Below are 16,936 nucleotides of genomic sequence, written 5' to 3' on the forward strand. Positions count from 1 at the left end.
ATGGAGACCTTCACCCTCTCCTCCCCTCTCCTCCCCTGTCCTCCCCTCTCCTCCCCTGTCCTTCCCTTGTCCTCCCCTGTCCCCCCCTGTCCTCTCTTGTCCTCCCCTGTCCTCCCCTGTCCTTCCCTGTCCTCCCCTGTCCTCCCCTGTCCTCCCTTGTCTTCCCCTGTCCTTCCTTGTCCTCCCCTGTCCTGTCCTCTCCATTCAGCTCCATCCATGCTCCCCTCCTTCTCCCATTATCAGCCCTCTGTCATCTTACTCTCTCATCATTTTGTTTTGCCACAGTCGCCCTAGCTCTTCTGGTTCCCCAACATGCTCTTTGATCCATCAAAGCTGAAAGAAGCATAGCAAATGGATAATACACAGCTCACTCTCCCTTTAAAGCAGGGCTTAGGAGCTGTGGGCTCTGAAAGGGACACTACAGCATGAGGTAGCTGCCTTGGTATGTTGTTGCTGTGAGAAATGTTGGGGAAACGTTTGTGAGACCCTGTTAGAGTTCGTTCGTGAGGGAATACCAAGAAAATATGGGGTACATGTACACTAGAAAGACACAGAACATTTAAACAAAGCCCAAAGTTTTAATAACAAACAATTTTCTATCTTAGATTCTGCAAATGTTCGCATTCTAGTTCAAGTTCAGCTGAATGCCCAACATTCTCTCAAACAGTTTGATGAAGTTGTCAGCTGGAGCTTTTCCCAGCAGTCCCACAGGAGTTTCAGGCTGAGAAATTGTTGGTGGTTTTTCCTTCAATTTGTGGTTAAGCCTCATCTGGGGTCCAGTCTCATCTCAACCGTTGATCTTGAGATTTGGCTCCTGGATGAACTCTGGGAAGAAGTAGGTTTTGTAACGTTGTACCTTCTTACTGTGTGATGTTTTTGGTTCTAAAAGAACTTGTAGTTGATCTTTTTAAGATGCTATGGTTCATAATAGCCCTTGGGAGAAGGAACTGAGAATAAATCTGTCCACAGAACTCTAGATGTTTGTTGACAGACCTTAAGGATCTCTTCTAGGTTCTGCCTTTGTGTAGGCAGCTGAAGGCACGTTTCCACTAGACCACCTCTAACCAGTACGGTCTCGGTCCGCCTCGGCCAGATTCATTTTCCATTAGCAAATCCAGCCGGCTCAGCCTGGCTGTTCTCAGACCTTCATACCAACTTCAGGGGTTGTACCAGCAGGACTGGTCAGGGTACAGCATGGAAACCATTTGATTGACAGCTGATTTACATCAGTGAAAACTGCAAACAGCATATAAAGTTTAGCTGTGTATAAAGTTTATCTGTGGACCGTGGACGTGCTGTCTGCTATCAGAGAACTCTTCAGGAGGGAGGAGTTTAATTGTGAGTTTAATCAGGAGCAGCAGGAACACGTGGTAGTTTTTGCAGCATAATGATCGTGAATGAGCATCTCTGCTAGCAGCTTCTCTCTCTGAAATACGGACAACAATAAAGAAGAGAGAAACAGTGCAGCTGTAGTCAGCTTTCTGACGGAGCTGCTGTTTTGCGTCAACTGTGTGAAACACCAGAACTACATAATATTAACTTGGGATGTGAATTTTATTTTTCATTTGGACTGAAAAATAAAAATAACTTGTATGTGGCTATCTTTTGACTGCTTTACCTAAATCCAAAAGGCTGCAGATTTTAAAAAACAAAGTGCCAGAATGTAATTATATAGCAAAATTATCAGCTTATCTGAATCTTTATCATTATGTTTAGGGCCAGCAATGGATTTCTGCAAGATGAAATGAAGTTTCTGGGTTTATTTTAGTCCATCAGAACCAGAAGCTCAAGGTTCTCCATTGCTCCATGACTCTTCTCTTGTGTTCCTTTCTTCCTCATGCCTGGCAGCTCCATCTCCACCATCCTCTCTCCAATGTATCCAGTATCACCAAATTAGTCCTAGTACAAACAGAAGTGTCTGTTCTCTTATGTGCATCTTAACTAACAAGCCAATCCAGTGAAGCTTTCAACTTTGTGCCAGTTAAAAACTTGTAATCTTTTCCTTTGCATTCCCTCATCTGTTCAAGAATAGTTGGTTCTCTAAGATTAGTGCTGATATTTTACAATGTAGGTATTTTTGTTGACACATACCTATAAACAAATTAAGAACTTTAGTTCTGTCATACTGTCACTAGACTGCCAACAACGTGTGCTAAAGATTACACGGCAGAATCTGCCAAGACCCCACTCAGATGTTTTACATTTGATGAAAACATTTTTTTGTGCGCAATGACAGTAAAGTTTTGAAAGACTGTACAAAACGCACAATGGACAAAGACAGAGTCAAACAACAAGTAGAGAAAATAAAAGAACAAGGACACTTGTTTTGAAAAAAACACCAGATGAAGTTCCACATGTGGAAGATTTGTTCCACATTGACACACACACACACACACACACACACACACACACACACAAAAAAAACCTCCAGGCAAGAAGTCACATTTTCATCTCTGATGTATATGCAGCTAAAATACGCCAACCATTAGGGCCGGTGATTGATGATCTTTTTACTTGCAGAGTCTAAGTCTTGTGATGACACACATTCTAACAAGGTTCCCACAGCATCACAAATCCTCCACCCCACTTCACTGTACCAACCCACCTGGAGTGTTTGTTGCCAAAAAGCAATCTAATCTCATCTGACCAATGACCACAGGTCAAGTTAAGGTCCCATTAGTGTCTAGCTAACTACCCATGTTTACACCCGTAATAGCAGGCGAGAAAATATCTAATGGTTGTTATAGAGACCGGTTGATCCCAAGATTTCACTTTCTGTGGCAGTTCTTCAAGAGCGCACTTTGGAGATTGTTTTCATTAGTTCCTCACTATTCTACTTGCTGTGTGTGGTTTCAAGATAAATATAGATCCAATTCTAGCCTGCTGAAAAAGTGGCTAAAGGATTTAGCGGGAACACCAACATGCAGAAGCCTTATCTGACGATTCACTCCCTCTGACACCCCCTCCCCCGGGCCGCAGCACAATTTTCCAAGTCTTGACCGGTCCGTGGTAATAAAAAGGCTGGGGACCACTGCTCTACAGTATAGTATAGCCAAAGAAAAAAGGAAGTCATGGAATGCTAATTAGAAATTCCTGGAAACTCCAATTAACTTGAATGAGTAAAAAGTGTAAGACTATAGTCCAGCTGACCCTGATAAAGTATACATTTGCAATGGTTTGCATTTAGAGGTTTGTTGGAGACCTAAATGATTTGGGGAGTAGTGAAAACGTCAGTATTTGTACATTTTTTCAAACCTCCTGCTGAACGTTTCGCTTGGGGAATTCTTCTTGCACTGTAAAGTGCAAGAACCATATTAAATCTTATGGAATGCATTGATTTGAATCAGCTGACTGTTGCTTGCCAACTAAATTCCTTTAAAAACTGTAAGGTTTTAAAGAGCCAATAGAAGTTGACTTTTTACACACGCAACTCTACTCTCAGCACCAAGTCACCCACTTTTACCATAGTGTTCTTGTTCTTCAAACAAAAACAGCAAGGAGGAGTCTGTCGAATCATGTTGGACAGGAAAACGCCACACAAAGCCAAACCAGTGGTGTAATAAAAGACTGTTGGTCTGACACCACAGGGGAGCAAACCTTAGACAAAGCTAGCTATCTCTGGAAGCCAAACCAACTTCCTACAACACCAGCTTGTCACACAAGAGGAGGAAGAGCAAAACTTAGAATCTGAATCCATGAGAAAACAGTCGCAACCAGATCCAGATCCTCAAACCATGTGTCACGTTTCTGCAGTTAGTGGGGATTTTCTTTTAATATTTAAACTTGAGTCTAAAATTCCCCACATGAGAGCCAATCAGAGGGAATTAAAAAAAGCTGCGAGGAATCAGTGAAAGTTGACGCTGGCTCTGACCTTTCGTGCTTCATCATTGCTGTGATCCGAGACTTAACTTTCGGGGCCATGAAAGTAAAACAAAACTGAAACATTTCAGCTTCCACAGATAAACAGAAAACAGCCGAGAGATGTTAGTAAAAACCAGAGATCATCCTCTCCTATGGCTACAAATTGAAGAGGATAATTCCAAGTAACCCTAGCTGCTTTCAGACAGGCATTCTTGTTAGCGTATGAAAGTCCTTCACGGTTTTCCCCACAACAACACAGGCTCCATTACTTCCCTGAAGGGAATATTGCTCCAGCTTGTCAGCACTTTGAACTTTATGTTGGTTCTTTGTGTTGTACACCTGTTCAAACAGTTGTCTGAGATGATTAAAGCCATTTAATGTTTTAAATGTTTCAAAAATGCATAATTACAGTTATAAAGTGAAAAGTCAAGGCTCCCATCTGTAGATTGTCCTTCTGGGAGAATTTCACATCCACCTGTTTGAATAAAGTCATTCAAACAGGTGAGAAATAGCTGCTTTACTAACATATGACAGCATGTAAGATTCCATTCAGGGACATAAGGAGAGCAATTTTGGACTAGTTGATAGAAATCCTTCAAAATTAACTGTAGTTCTATGGCTCTTGTCAAATAAGTTTCACAATAAAAAAAAACTACAAGAGACTTCATGAAACAACAACAATCTATAATATTCTTCTAATTGCATTTCTTTGTGAAAAGCATTCAAATGATCTAATCTAAAACACATTTTGAACAGTTTAAGGCACTTTAACTTTTCAAAATTAGGTCTCTGAAGCTGAGATGTAGATGTATGCATTTGTACAAACTTGCAGGACTTTTCGTATGGCATCTCTGAGGGTGGTTTGCATGGCTTGGTCATAAAACACTCCCTAAAATCCAACTAAAATGTCTACAGCCTCGTCCACATGGGAATATTTTTTTCTAAAATGGGTTTTCAGTTTGGAAAAACACCCACAACCTCAATGGACCAGTTCCAGAAATGTTTCCATTTACACGGAAACACGCAGAAATCCTATCCCTAACACAAAATGGTATTTTTTACCCGTCCAGACCTGTAAGTCTCGTTAAGCATAGCGTACAGAACAGGCGCATAAAGCCCCCACATGAGCTCAGCGGTAAACACAACAAGAAAACAAGAATGTGTGGAGTAATGATGAAGTTGAGCCTCTCCTCTGTGTTAAGTTGGTTTATAAACTAATAAATTACAAGACGAGCATGTAATCAGCCATTGCTGCTGCAATGTACTACACATACTACACATTTGTTAACTTTTAAGGTTAAAGGTTAGCTTAGTACATCACCAATTTTTTTCTTTTATTAACAAAAGAGGTATTTTTGCTGTCACTGTGAATACAAATTGGTGACATTTTCTGTAACCCATTTAAAAACATTTTAAGGTCCTCTAAAATTCCATTTCCATTTGAGTGTGAGGCACAAATTGCTAAACACTTTCCCGTTTTAGTGGTGTGAATGCTAAACACATTCACACCAGTCCTGTTCAGGCTGCATTAGTAAAACTCTAGTTTGTTTACATTTAAAGTCCGACTAATTTGGGGAGGTGTGAATGTGTAATCAAACTCTGATGCGGACCAAAAAAGCGAGTTCTTACATCTCATTTAGGTTGAGGTGAGCTTTGGTACGGTTCCAATGCATATGTGAATGCCAAGTGGTCCAGAGAATGCTACAAAAACAAGAAGCAGACTATAGAGTGGAGTATTCTGGGATGGAACAACCAAAACAAACATCTGTGTCTAGCATTAGAGGGAGAAATGGCTCGCGGTCTTTTGCCAAAGAAAAAAAGAAATCCTACTATTACTAAAATCTGACATGTTTTGTTTTTGCTTACAATTCATGAAGAAGGAAGTTGGACTCAGTGTTTCCTTCAGGAGTTTTCATGTTCATGTCATCAAGAAAGATGACCTAAAGAGTGCCGCGCCACCACAGTGGTAAACAGATTGCTCAGAGGGTTTGGTTTGTTCGCCACAATGCAAATCGCACAAGCTGAAAATGTAGCAAATGTTGCAACTTTGGTTCCCATTCGAACCAAGGCTACTGGACTATCAGGTGTAAAAACATCCTTATTCACTACAAGGTGAACACTAATGAGAAAACTAGAAAAATATCCAACCTAATTCAAGAAAGATGACCTAATGTTAAGTGAAAAATACTGCTATAGTGTTTGTGAGAGCAAATATTGTTTTTTAGATTTTTCGCTGTACACCAAATGTTCCATTCCAACTCCTTTCCCTGGGTTCCCACAGTCTGTGTTAAACAAAAAGGTCATCCCCTCATTTTATTTTTGCTCCAAGCAGTTGGAAGGACACATTGCTCCCTGCAGAGAGGTTTTCACAACCAAGCAAGAACCAGCTTCCTGTTGCAGAGCTCTGAATGTTCACTACACATCTACAGGGGTCTGCAAAAATTCCAAATTGCCACAAATTGATTATGTTGCTTCTAGGGAGACAGATTTTCTTGCAATCTCTTAATGAGACTGTGATGAACAGTTTTGTGATGGAAAAGCATCCTGTCCATTGTGTATCTAGACTCTCACATTCTTGTGGAATTTTGTTCTCCACTTGTTAACATAATTTCTTGTTTACTTGAATATGTTACAGGTGACCTTAAATTTAGTGTTCGATAACTTCAGGACAGAAAGGAATTCTGTGTAGAATGCCACGTGTCCAAATCAATTGCTATGAGATTTATGTGTTGTGCTGGGAGTGTGCTTTATGAGCAGACATCTTCACTTTGGTTTCAGCTGATCAAAGGAAGTTGTCTTATGGTTCACTCAATTCAGCAAATATTGGTAGTTGACAAATTCTTTTTAGTTAGATTCGGTATTGGGGACAAAATTAAGACTACCACCCAGCAGTGGCTACTTCCTTGTTACAGGAGGCTATATCCATTACAAGGCTAGCTACTGATCTGACTGATAGGCCAGCGTTAGCAACTGAACAGTGGGCGCTGGCAAATGAGAAAGAGACTATTCACTTATGTTAGCATTGGAGAGACTAGTAACTGCTATATCTGTGCTGATTCTGCAGTGAATCTCCTACTCCCTCTGCTGTCCATTGGCACAAATGGGGTGGTGTTAGCACATGAGAGGCTAACTATTAGCAAGCCTTGGCTGGTCACTCGCTGGATTAAACACATATGTTTTAAACAAACTTTTATCAAGTGAAGTTGTTGGCATAAAATATGTGCAACTGACATGCATTAGAGCCTATCCATGCTAATGGACAGCTGAAGAAGTAGACAATCCAGTGGGTGACCACCAGCCTAGTTATGCTACTCACTAGCCTTTCCTGTGCCAACACAAGTGAACCGTCTCCTCCTCAATTGCCATTGGACGCTCAAATGTTGGTGTCAGCCTATCATTAATCATATCAGCAGCTAGCTTCAGAATGGATATAGCCTTCTGCTACAAGTAGCCACTGATGGGTTTGCAATAGTGTGCCATATTTTGGAGTGAAAAGGCCCTCTCCGTCAGTTCTTCCAAACAAGTCATTATTGTTCTGTCTTTTATGAAATACTTTAATACTTTACTTTAATCAATTAGCATGATAACTGAGTTTTTTGTTTGTTTGCTTTTTTAGTTTCTCTAACCTTGGAATGAATTTGCTAGGACGTCAATTCCTCAAATAATTGCTAAGAATCTGAGATGGTTTACAGTAATAATCTTTGCTGATTCATTTTCTGCTCTGTACTGTTTACATACAGCGGTATGCTTCAGACCAGAACTCTGCAAAGACTCCTGCTTTTACAGATGTGGTCAAGTATGTTTGCTTAACAACATACTCCTTCATAAATGATATTATGTTGTTCACGTGGGGTAAGCTTTAGATCATTTTAGAACCTTTTGAGGTTCTTTATTCAAGAACCCTAGAGTTAAAATTGTCCAAAATGGAATGCAAATGGAAAACACAACCACAGCCATGCATGTTGCTTGTGTTTTGAGGGTTTCTCAGTACATCCCTGAAGCCAAAGTGAAAAAAACAAACCACACCATAGCATTCTCATCCAACTATCTTTATCTTCCTCCCGAGCCAAACAAGCGTTGAAAGTTGGATGGCAGATAAAAATAAATGTGGGTAAACAAACAAAGCAGGAAGACATCAACAATGGAAAAAGTTCCTGCGAGCCAACCGATACCGGCTGTTATTACAGAGCTTCACTCCTTGCCTCCATGTCTACATTTTGTGGTTAAGGTCCATCTCTGCCATTCATCCTGTTGATGCGCACACAAGCACACAATTCCCGAAAGCCCACCATTTCCTCCTGTTTCTATATTTGCAGATCCCTACAATGTAAACAGTGTTTAGCATATGTACGGGTGCGCTCAGATTCACCAGACGGGCTTTGTCAACAACTGCTTCAAGAGCTGTCTCAGTTTGCAGCACACCGCAGTTCTCAAACCAAACATGTCAGTGGTCAAAATCATCATTCTCTTCTTGTGATGTCTTTTTCTTTCTGATGGTTGACTATCGTGATGAGCCTGAGGCAGAACAGAACCTGATTCTTCACACACACACACACACACACACACACACACACACACACACACACACACACACACACACACACACACATAAAACAAGTCTTCCATACAGAGGCTGATGTTTATCAAATTATATCATGACCTAAAATCTGTGTGTCACTCATGCATAGTGGATGTCGACGTATCCAACAGATCTTCTAAAGAGATCAAACCCGTTGACAAAAAGTAATCATACTCTTCAAACTTCTTATATGTTCTCACCTTTACGTCTTTGTATGGTTGTGAAATTGAAGGGAAATGAAATATAGCTATTTAAAACTTAAATTTTTACATATTTATTAAAACTATCACTGTATCTTGACAGTTGAATATGAGACTTATAGTCTATGAAAACACAAGCTTCCCAGGCTCCCTTTGGTAGTCCTACCATCATCTGGAGAAATGCACAGCTCCCGGCTGGAAACAACCAATCAGAGCTAGGAGTGTCAATCAGGCTAATGTATGTGCTGCTCACAACCTTCTTCTGCTCAGCACATACCATTGTTAAAGTTGAAGATTGCCAGTGTGCTACAACTCTTCTAAATGTGGATAAACAACCTAACAGAGGAGAACTGCCAGTTTTGTGGGAAGGGTTTTGGAGGGAGTGATGTAGTGCAGCAGAGACCAGGGAAAAGGAACTTTCTGAGAACTCTTTACTTCAGCGATAAGGCAAATCTTAGTCACACCCATGATAAATTAAATTTTAAAAAATAAATAAATCAACAACTATGCTGTGTTGGGGCATTGCATGGTGCAGTGGTCAAAGCAGGTGTCCCTTCTATAAACCTATAAACCTTGATGCTAGTCCTGTCCGCAGTATGTTTGCCACATGTCTTTTCCTCCCTTGGGTTTGGCACTCTGGTGTTGAGATCCAGAGGTCATAGAGAGGCACTTGGCTTGGAGCTGAATCAATCTGGTTGAGGACCAGCTTCTTCACTATTTTTCAAATTACATTGGTGGCTGTGGTGGCATCCAAACATCTCTTAGATCAACGAGTGACGATGATTCTCTTCTCTGAAATACTGGGCGCCCAAAACCTACATATTTGGGAGAAGAATCCAGGCTGGGTGTCTTTGTTACTGCTTGCAAAGTGATTCCAGGATTCCACAAAGAATGGAAACATGTCTTAACATGACACTATATGAGTATGTTTTGTTTTATTATTAAGGTATAATAAGTAATAATCAATCCTAACTTCCCCAGGCACTCGGCTGGAGGCAGATTACCTTAAGAGTTTGAAGTCTATTGAATGCACTTAATTTTATTTAGAGCTGTCAAAGCAGAGGGAACTGATTACAAAAGCATGCCATATTTTCTAAAGTTTTATTAGTAAATCAAATATGAAGAGTTTATGACAGTGTTTCTCAACCCAGGTCCTCACCGCCCCCTGTCCTGCATGTTTTAGGTATTTCCCTTCTGCCACACACCTGAATTGTATCTCTGGGTGATTAACAGGCTTCTGTAGTACTTGATGGTCATGCAATCATTTGAATCAGCTGTTCTGGTATAGAGGCACATCTAAAACATGCAGAGCAGGGGGGCTGTGAGGACCAGGGTTGAGGAAACACTGGTTTATGATGAATGAATGTTCTTCATTGGTTCCCACAGACTCACACTCAGAGTGAACTTGTTAAGTCCTATCTTGGCTGCGTTTCTTGTCCCGCTTATGGTTTTAAGTCTCATCAACTCTGATCACGCACTTGGTTCTTCACTTACTTGGCAACACACACACACACACACACACACACACACACACACACACACGCACACACACACACACACACACACACACACACACACCCACACACACACAGACAGACAGACAGACAGACCGACCTAGAGCTTGAAGTTAAAACACACTGCCCTATCTCAGCAATTACCAGAGCTGTCTGTGATAATAAGGGGTCTGCTTTTGTCAGAAGAAACACTCATGGTCGCTGTAACTCTGAAAGAGCCACTTGCTTCCTGTTATCCACAATGATTCATGCAGACTTACATGAGGATTGGGTGAAGGTCTGGGTCTGTGGGGAGGGAAACCAGAGGTCTGGGCTCAAGGCCACAAAGATTACTCATTATTGGCGTCACTGAGAACCCTTTGACCCCCCCGCCCCCATCCAAAAAAACAACCTTCTAAAAACAATTAGTACAGCTATGTACCATAGAACTTCTGGGATGGAGCTATGCATAAAAGCTTGCTGCAGCTGACATGTTTTTAACAGCAATCTGTGACATGTTCACATTTGTTGAGCAATTGCTTTCAGTTTGACAGGAAATCTGCCGCTTAAATGGGATGCTGGGATCAGCTGCATGCTTGTCGGGAAATCATGCCATTACTCCATCTCTCCAGCTCCTCATCGCCCCATTCCTTTTGTATGCTTTGGGTCTGAAGGAGATTGGATACATGAGTTTTGGAATCTTCTGGAAGACCCAAACAGAAAACAACAATAAGTAGGTCGGAGGAGGTCTGTGTGTTTTTTTTTTTTCCTTTACAGAAAGAAAAAAGAAAACGGTGAGCCTGGGGGATTCGACTGTAACCACAACTGTCCTGATGAAAGGGTTTTATGTAAGGGAAACATGAGGCGGGTCATGTTGCTTTGCACCACCACTATGTCCTCCCCCACTTCCACCGTATCTGGACTTGATTGCACATCCTCTTCTTGTAAAGAGATGAGCCATACCCCACATGCATTCTGTCATATTTAGAGGATAAGAGAACTGACAACAAGGAGGGATGGGGAGAATTCCTGAGGGGACGGAAGGATTGCAGTCACTGAAACACACAGCATCTGCAGTGCCAAGACACAACATCTGTGGGACAACTCATTGCTCAAGCTTCTTTCCAGGAGGAACTGTGAACTCCTAAGCTTATAAATTCAGCTCTGAGGCACAAACTGAATCTGTAGTCCCATTACATCCATTGGTTTATGATTGTAGATAAACGCTTCACTGTGAAAGTAATTGAAGATTCTTGGGCTGTGAACAGAAACTACCTTGATTTCTAAATACTGGTGTGGATCTTTTGCTTTCGTAAAGAAAATCAGCAAAGTTTAAATTGCTCTAGTCTTTGCACCTATTTGGTTGTTCCTTGCCTTTGTTTAAAGAAATCTGCTAGTGAATGTAGCTAAAAGAATATTAGCTTGATAATGACTGACTAGTGACTTGCTGGTCGGACAGTTTTGATCTTTTTCTGATCGGTGAACGCATCATACATACAGTAAGTCCACAGTGACCACAACACTCATTGGTGTTGAAGTCGTTACTAGTGGAAGAAGTTATTTTCTGACTAGATGTTAGCATCCATTACTCTGATCATTTATTCATTATCAACAACTCTACAAATTTATGGTAAAATAACTTCTATGATTTTCTATTACTGAAAATAACTTCACGGAATTTCAGTTAAAAAAAAAATCCAAATTAACCCTTTAATATTTTGTTTCTCTGGAGCTAAGGAACCAAACCAACTTTCTACAAAACATGCACACTAGAAATGAATGGATCAATCCAAAATATCAAGAAAATCTGTACAAAATCAGTATCAGTGTTAGTATTAGAACGATACTAGCATTGTAGAATTGATACTTCAGTTTCAGATTCCCTCTTGAAATTTTATTTTTGTATTGTGGTTTGTTTTCTTAATCTACCTTCAAAAAGATTCTGCTTTCATTTGCTCTTCATGATAACTTTTGCACTTATTTTAGGAAAAATGCCTACAAATCATATATTATTAAAGTATTTCTTAGAAACCTGACCTGGGCTTGAACAAAATAATTCAAAGAAAAAAACTACAAAAGGTCACAAGTTTAATACATCAAACTTAAATAAAAAGTATTGGTATCAGAATTGGTGTTGATGAAACTGGTCTTGTATGCAGACCTCTATCTCACGCTATGTTCCCATCTACACCAAACTTTACTCTCGACACAATGCAATAAAAGTATTTTTGTCATTGTCATAACATCACAATCCCAAAAATGGATGTTTCATCTGTTTAAATGAAACACCATCTTGAAGGCGGTTCCCATTTCATTGGGGAAATTTTGATGACGACCCCTAATGACATTAAACCAGGGTAAAAGAAGTGAGGTATTACATGGACTCAAGTCTTCTGATCAGGGTCTCAGTCACACAGCCAGTCAGATCCGGTTTAAATCATCATTTAATTACTGTTCTGACTCAGACTTTAACCTGAGCAGACACTAAAACATCCAATCGTCCCCCCCCCAGACCAGCGGAAATGCCTCTTCTTGCTTAATTAAACAGGCTAGTCAACTCGTCATGGGCTGAATTTCACTCATTTTAATCCTTCCTCTTTCCACTGTTCCTCTATGAGTCCTCCCCCCATCCTCCTCTGCCACTGGGGCCTCAGTCACTCTCCCTACCACCCCTTCATCTGCTCCCTGTGGACTAAATTTTCCACTTGGGATCAAAGATGCAGGGGAAACTGTTCTCTGAGAGAAAACACGCAGAAACAAAACTGTTTACAGCATTCTGTTGGTCTCTGTGAAAGAGTCTGGGTGTTTTTAATGGAACAGAGTTGAGCCAGCTAGAGGCGGTTGGCCTTGTGGGCAAAGATTAGGAACCAGAATGACAGGGGAGAAAGAAGAGAAAAGAAAAGAATAGAAAAGAAAAGCTGTAAACTGGCTACCTATTACCACCAACCACTCTCAAGGGGAGGAAGTTTACAAAAAGTGCGTGTAGGTGGTGGTAAGTGATTCCACAGAGATGGAGCAGATGTACAGACAGTATGCTGACCGGTGTGGTAATGAGACGATTTGTCATCATGCTTACAGACGTAAATAAAAGTCTGGGAAGAAACGAATTGCCTCACACACCACAGATGTTGCTCAAAGATGAACATTGAGTTAGTTTAAAAAGTGAATGAACGCCCTTTTTTGTAATCCAGTGCCATCCATCCCTTCTCCATCATGACCCAAATTCCCAAATCATGCAAGGTTAGATAACAGCAATGACAGACATGGTAACCATGCTTTCCCCACCCTGCCTTATCTAACCTCTCCCTTCCTGGCTAGCAGCGATGGATATCACTGTTTAACTCCCAGACAACAAACTCTCATCAGACCATCCCTGGACAACATCCCAATCTTCCTCTCTGAAACCAAGTCTTTCCATTCAACTATGTATATTTTATCTAAATATGATAATGCCAAATTATTCACACCCATTGAACTTCTTCAAAATTTGTCATGTCGCTACCACAGACTTTAATGTATTGTATTTTATGACACAGGGACGCCCACAATTGTCAGGGGCAGGAAAATGTTACAGATTTACAAATCTGCAAGTTGTGGCTTTTTTGTGTTCAGTCTCCCTTTATTGCAACTTACTGCTGCAGTTACGTCATGAATAATAGCTTTCCTTCTGGTTCTGCTGTATCAAAATGTGGGAAAATTCATATAGTCTTCAGAGGGGGTGTCGCAAGACAATTCATCTTTGATTTTTTTTGTCAGTAAGTTTGCTTGAGGGGTCTAAGTTAAAAGATTTAACACTTGCACAAAAGAAGTGTTTTTCTCCCGTGTGGTTATTTGAGTCTGTTTAGATAAAATGTAATAAAAGTTAAACAATGTAAGATCTTGTGCAAAGAAAATGTTCTCCTTGATGAAAGCAACCAGATAGTTTGTCCTTAACGTCTGGTTTTACTTGTTATATACTTGTGCTATTTCTGAGTCTCCTTTGATCCCCGAACTTCTCAAGATTCTGCTCCTCTGATATAGGGGGAAGTCTTTGCCACATGCCTTCGCCCTTGGCTCTTTCTCCTCCGCCCGCTGCTCGCCAAGGCTCCAAGCTTCCACTGCCATGCCTGGCATTCTTCCCTCTCCATCCTTCTGTCTATTCATTATACCATCTCTCCATCAATGGTTCTTTCACACAAGTGGCGGTGTGGGGTTCTAGGCAGGCTCAGAGCTCTTTCTGAGGAATGCAGCTCAGCAGCCTTTTTATTGGCAACGATCTGGAGACTTCTGGCTTTACAGACCTTCTGTCATTTGTTGATTCACACATCACCCCAATATTAATAGTTTACTTAACCATCCCAATGTGTATGTCTGTGTTATTCCTGAAGCTCAAAATTGCAAAAGATGTACATTAAGCACAAGGACAACTATCTGCTAGGGGTTCAAACTCATCAAGCAAGATATGAATATCTGCATTTTGGGTTAACAGTGAATCAGAGGGGTTGAGATGCTCTGGGACGACTTCACATTTGTTCTACTCCCACAGCGTTTCCTTTATCCCAGTGTTCTTGAGACAGCCCTTAAGACACTCATTTGCTGAGACCTAATGAGTGGGGCGACTGTGGCTCTGTGGGAAGAGTTGTCATCTGGTGATCAGAAGGTTGTAGGTTCAATTCCAGATTCCTCTTGCCACATGTTGATGTGCCCTTGGGCAAAGCACTTTACCCCAATCTGCATATCAGTGTATAAAAGTGTAAAGCTCTTTGAGTGGTCAAAATGATTGGAAAAAGTGCTATATAAGTTCAGTCCATTTATCATCATGCATTTAATTTGGAGCTCTGAAAAGTAGAGCTCATTTTAAGCTGGCAAATATTCATTTATATGAGTCATTATAGGAAGGTAATCAAAGTTTCAACACAAATGTAAACTTTTACTCAAATGACAATGTACAAAACAGCCAAGTCATTTAGTGCTTCGAAATTCATCTGAAAAGAATGTATTTGAGGGAAGTTTGCTAAATGTTTTCAAAGATGGCTAAAATGCTAAAGTGCTGACTGAAAAACTAGTTCTGCTGCTAGCGCATTAGCGGAGTTGAGCTGAGTGCATTTTCAAAATCAGCAAAAACACTATGAGAAATCAGCGTAGTAATGGAAGTGTGCCCACTACTCACACTGCTTCTAACCACCAAAATAAACCATATTTTATTTTATTTTTTGTAAAATATAGAGTAAATGCAATCAATAGAGTAGAATGAGTGCATAGAGATCATACAACATGTCATTTCAATGACTCTACTCACTATAGTGGATTCCCCTATGCAGATTTTTCAAAATTACTAATAATACCAAATTATTCCTGGAAAAGCTGCATGTTGGTAGATTTTTTTCATACACCATGTCTAAAATGCAGTTTGTTACTTGGCATGGTAACTTGGTGCTGATTGGCTGTAACCCCAAAGTGAATACCAAGTGTAAGTATAATTTTGATTTTGTGGAGATTAGAGAACACTAACAACAAAATCAAACTTGTGAACATGATATTAGTTTTTAGAAATCAATATATGGATTCCAAATATGGCATCCACACCCCTTTGTGAGTGAATGTAGATTTCTGACTACAAGTGGAAGCTTGCAGAAGAAATACATTCCATGCTTCATGTGTGGCATATTTACTCACTGACATTTAAATCTTCAACCATTTTGCAAAGTCTTTGTGGATGACTCTTACCTTGCCCTCACACTTCCTGTGGGTGCCTGTCTTGCATACTGAAAGAAACATAAAAATGACAGAATTTTTTTTTTTTAATTTAGTCAAGTAGAAAGAGCACAGTCTTTTTTATGTCCAAAGAGAAACAATCACCAAACTGTTGGAACTTATTTAAACTTATATTGATTCTTTTGTCTAAACTATTCATCCCGACAGCCTAGTAACACTCTTACCTCTGCAGAAGGAGCCCACGTTGTCGATGTTCTGTCGACACACGCTGCACTGCCGTTTCTTCTTGAACGTCTTTTCCTTGAAGACATGGGGCTCTCCCTTCACTGCCTGTTAAACAACACACACACACACACACACAAACACACACACACACACACACACACACACACACACACACACACACACACACACACCACTGCTGAATGACTGAGTACAGACACCTGATACTGGCTAGAGTGCAGCAATATGTGGATGCCTGCTCACAGAAACACTGAAAGAATCCTGTTTTGACCTCAGATGTCTAACAGGAGCCACATAGACACTAGAAACAGAGCTATTTTACAAAACCAAACCAATGAGGCAATGCATGAGTGACTGAGAGGACTGTAATTATGACAGGAGCTCTGAGAGACCAGCTTTAACCTGTTTGTCTGACTGACTTTTCTTCGTGCATGAAAGCTCTGTATGTGCACAACAATAGCAGCATCAGTGCTCTGCACCTTTTGCCTCTTGAACTTCTTCTGGTTGTGTAACAGTCTTCCAGTAATGATCCTCGTGGTCCCCGCCCATGCCTCACCTATAATCCCATCTCTGTTTGTGTTTTTGTGTGTTAACTGTGTGGGTGCAAGACAAGAGAAAATATGAATAGATTTTTACAGGTCAAAAAAAAAAAGAAAAAAAAAAAGAAAAGAAAATTCAGCTGATCTAACAGCTGAAAGACAGCTGGACAATGTGAAACCATGAGAAACGAACCGGGTCCTTTTCTCATGTGAACATGTGTGTCAGTGTGGACAGCAGTACATGTGCTGCAGTCATCCTTCCAGAGACTCTTTGATGAATTTGAACACTACAACACCTACAAACAAGGGCTCATCTGAAGATAAATA

At 40.6% G+C, this 16,936-nt stretch overlaps 1 protein-coding gene across 3 annotated transcripts in view; it reads right to left on the minus strand.

Moving 5' to 3' along the window:
* The window catches only part of tns2a (tensin 2a), a 49,988-nt gene extending 33,835 nt beyond the window's left edge, over window positions 1-16,153 (minus strand). For 2 of the 3 annotated variants that reach the window (XM_015033309.1, XM_015033308.1), the window contains exons 1-2: window positions 16,052-16,153; window positions 15,840-15,877 (exon numbers count right to left, since the gene is read on the minus strand). The gene's annotated coding sequence lies outside the window, so the exon portion shown is untranslated. The remainder of the gene's footprint in view (window positions 1-15,839; window positions 15,878-16,051) is intronic. The other variant, XM_015033307.1, reaches the window with a different exon arrangement.
* Window positions 16,154-16,936: the final 783 nt, after the last annotated feature.

This window comes from Poecilia latipinna, unplaced genomic scaffold, assembly GCF_001443285.1.
Source record: "Poecilia latipinna isolate Pla-1442-1.1 unplaced genomic scaffold, P_latipinna-1.0 Scaffold263, whole genome shotgun sequence".
Classification (NCBI taxonomy): domain Eukaryota; kingdom Metazoa; phylum Chordata; class Actinopteri; order Cyprinodontiformes; family Poeciliidae; genus Poecilia; species Poecilia latipinna.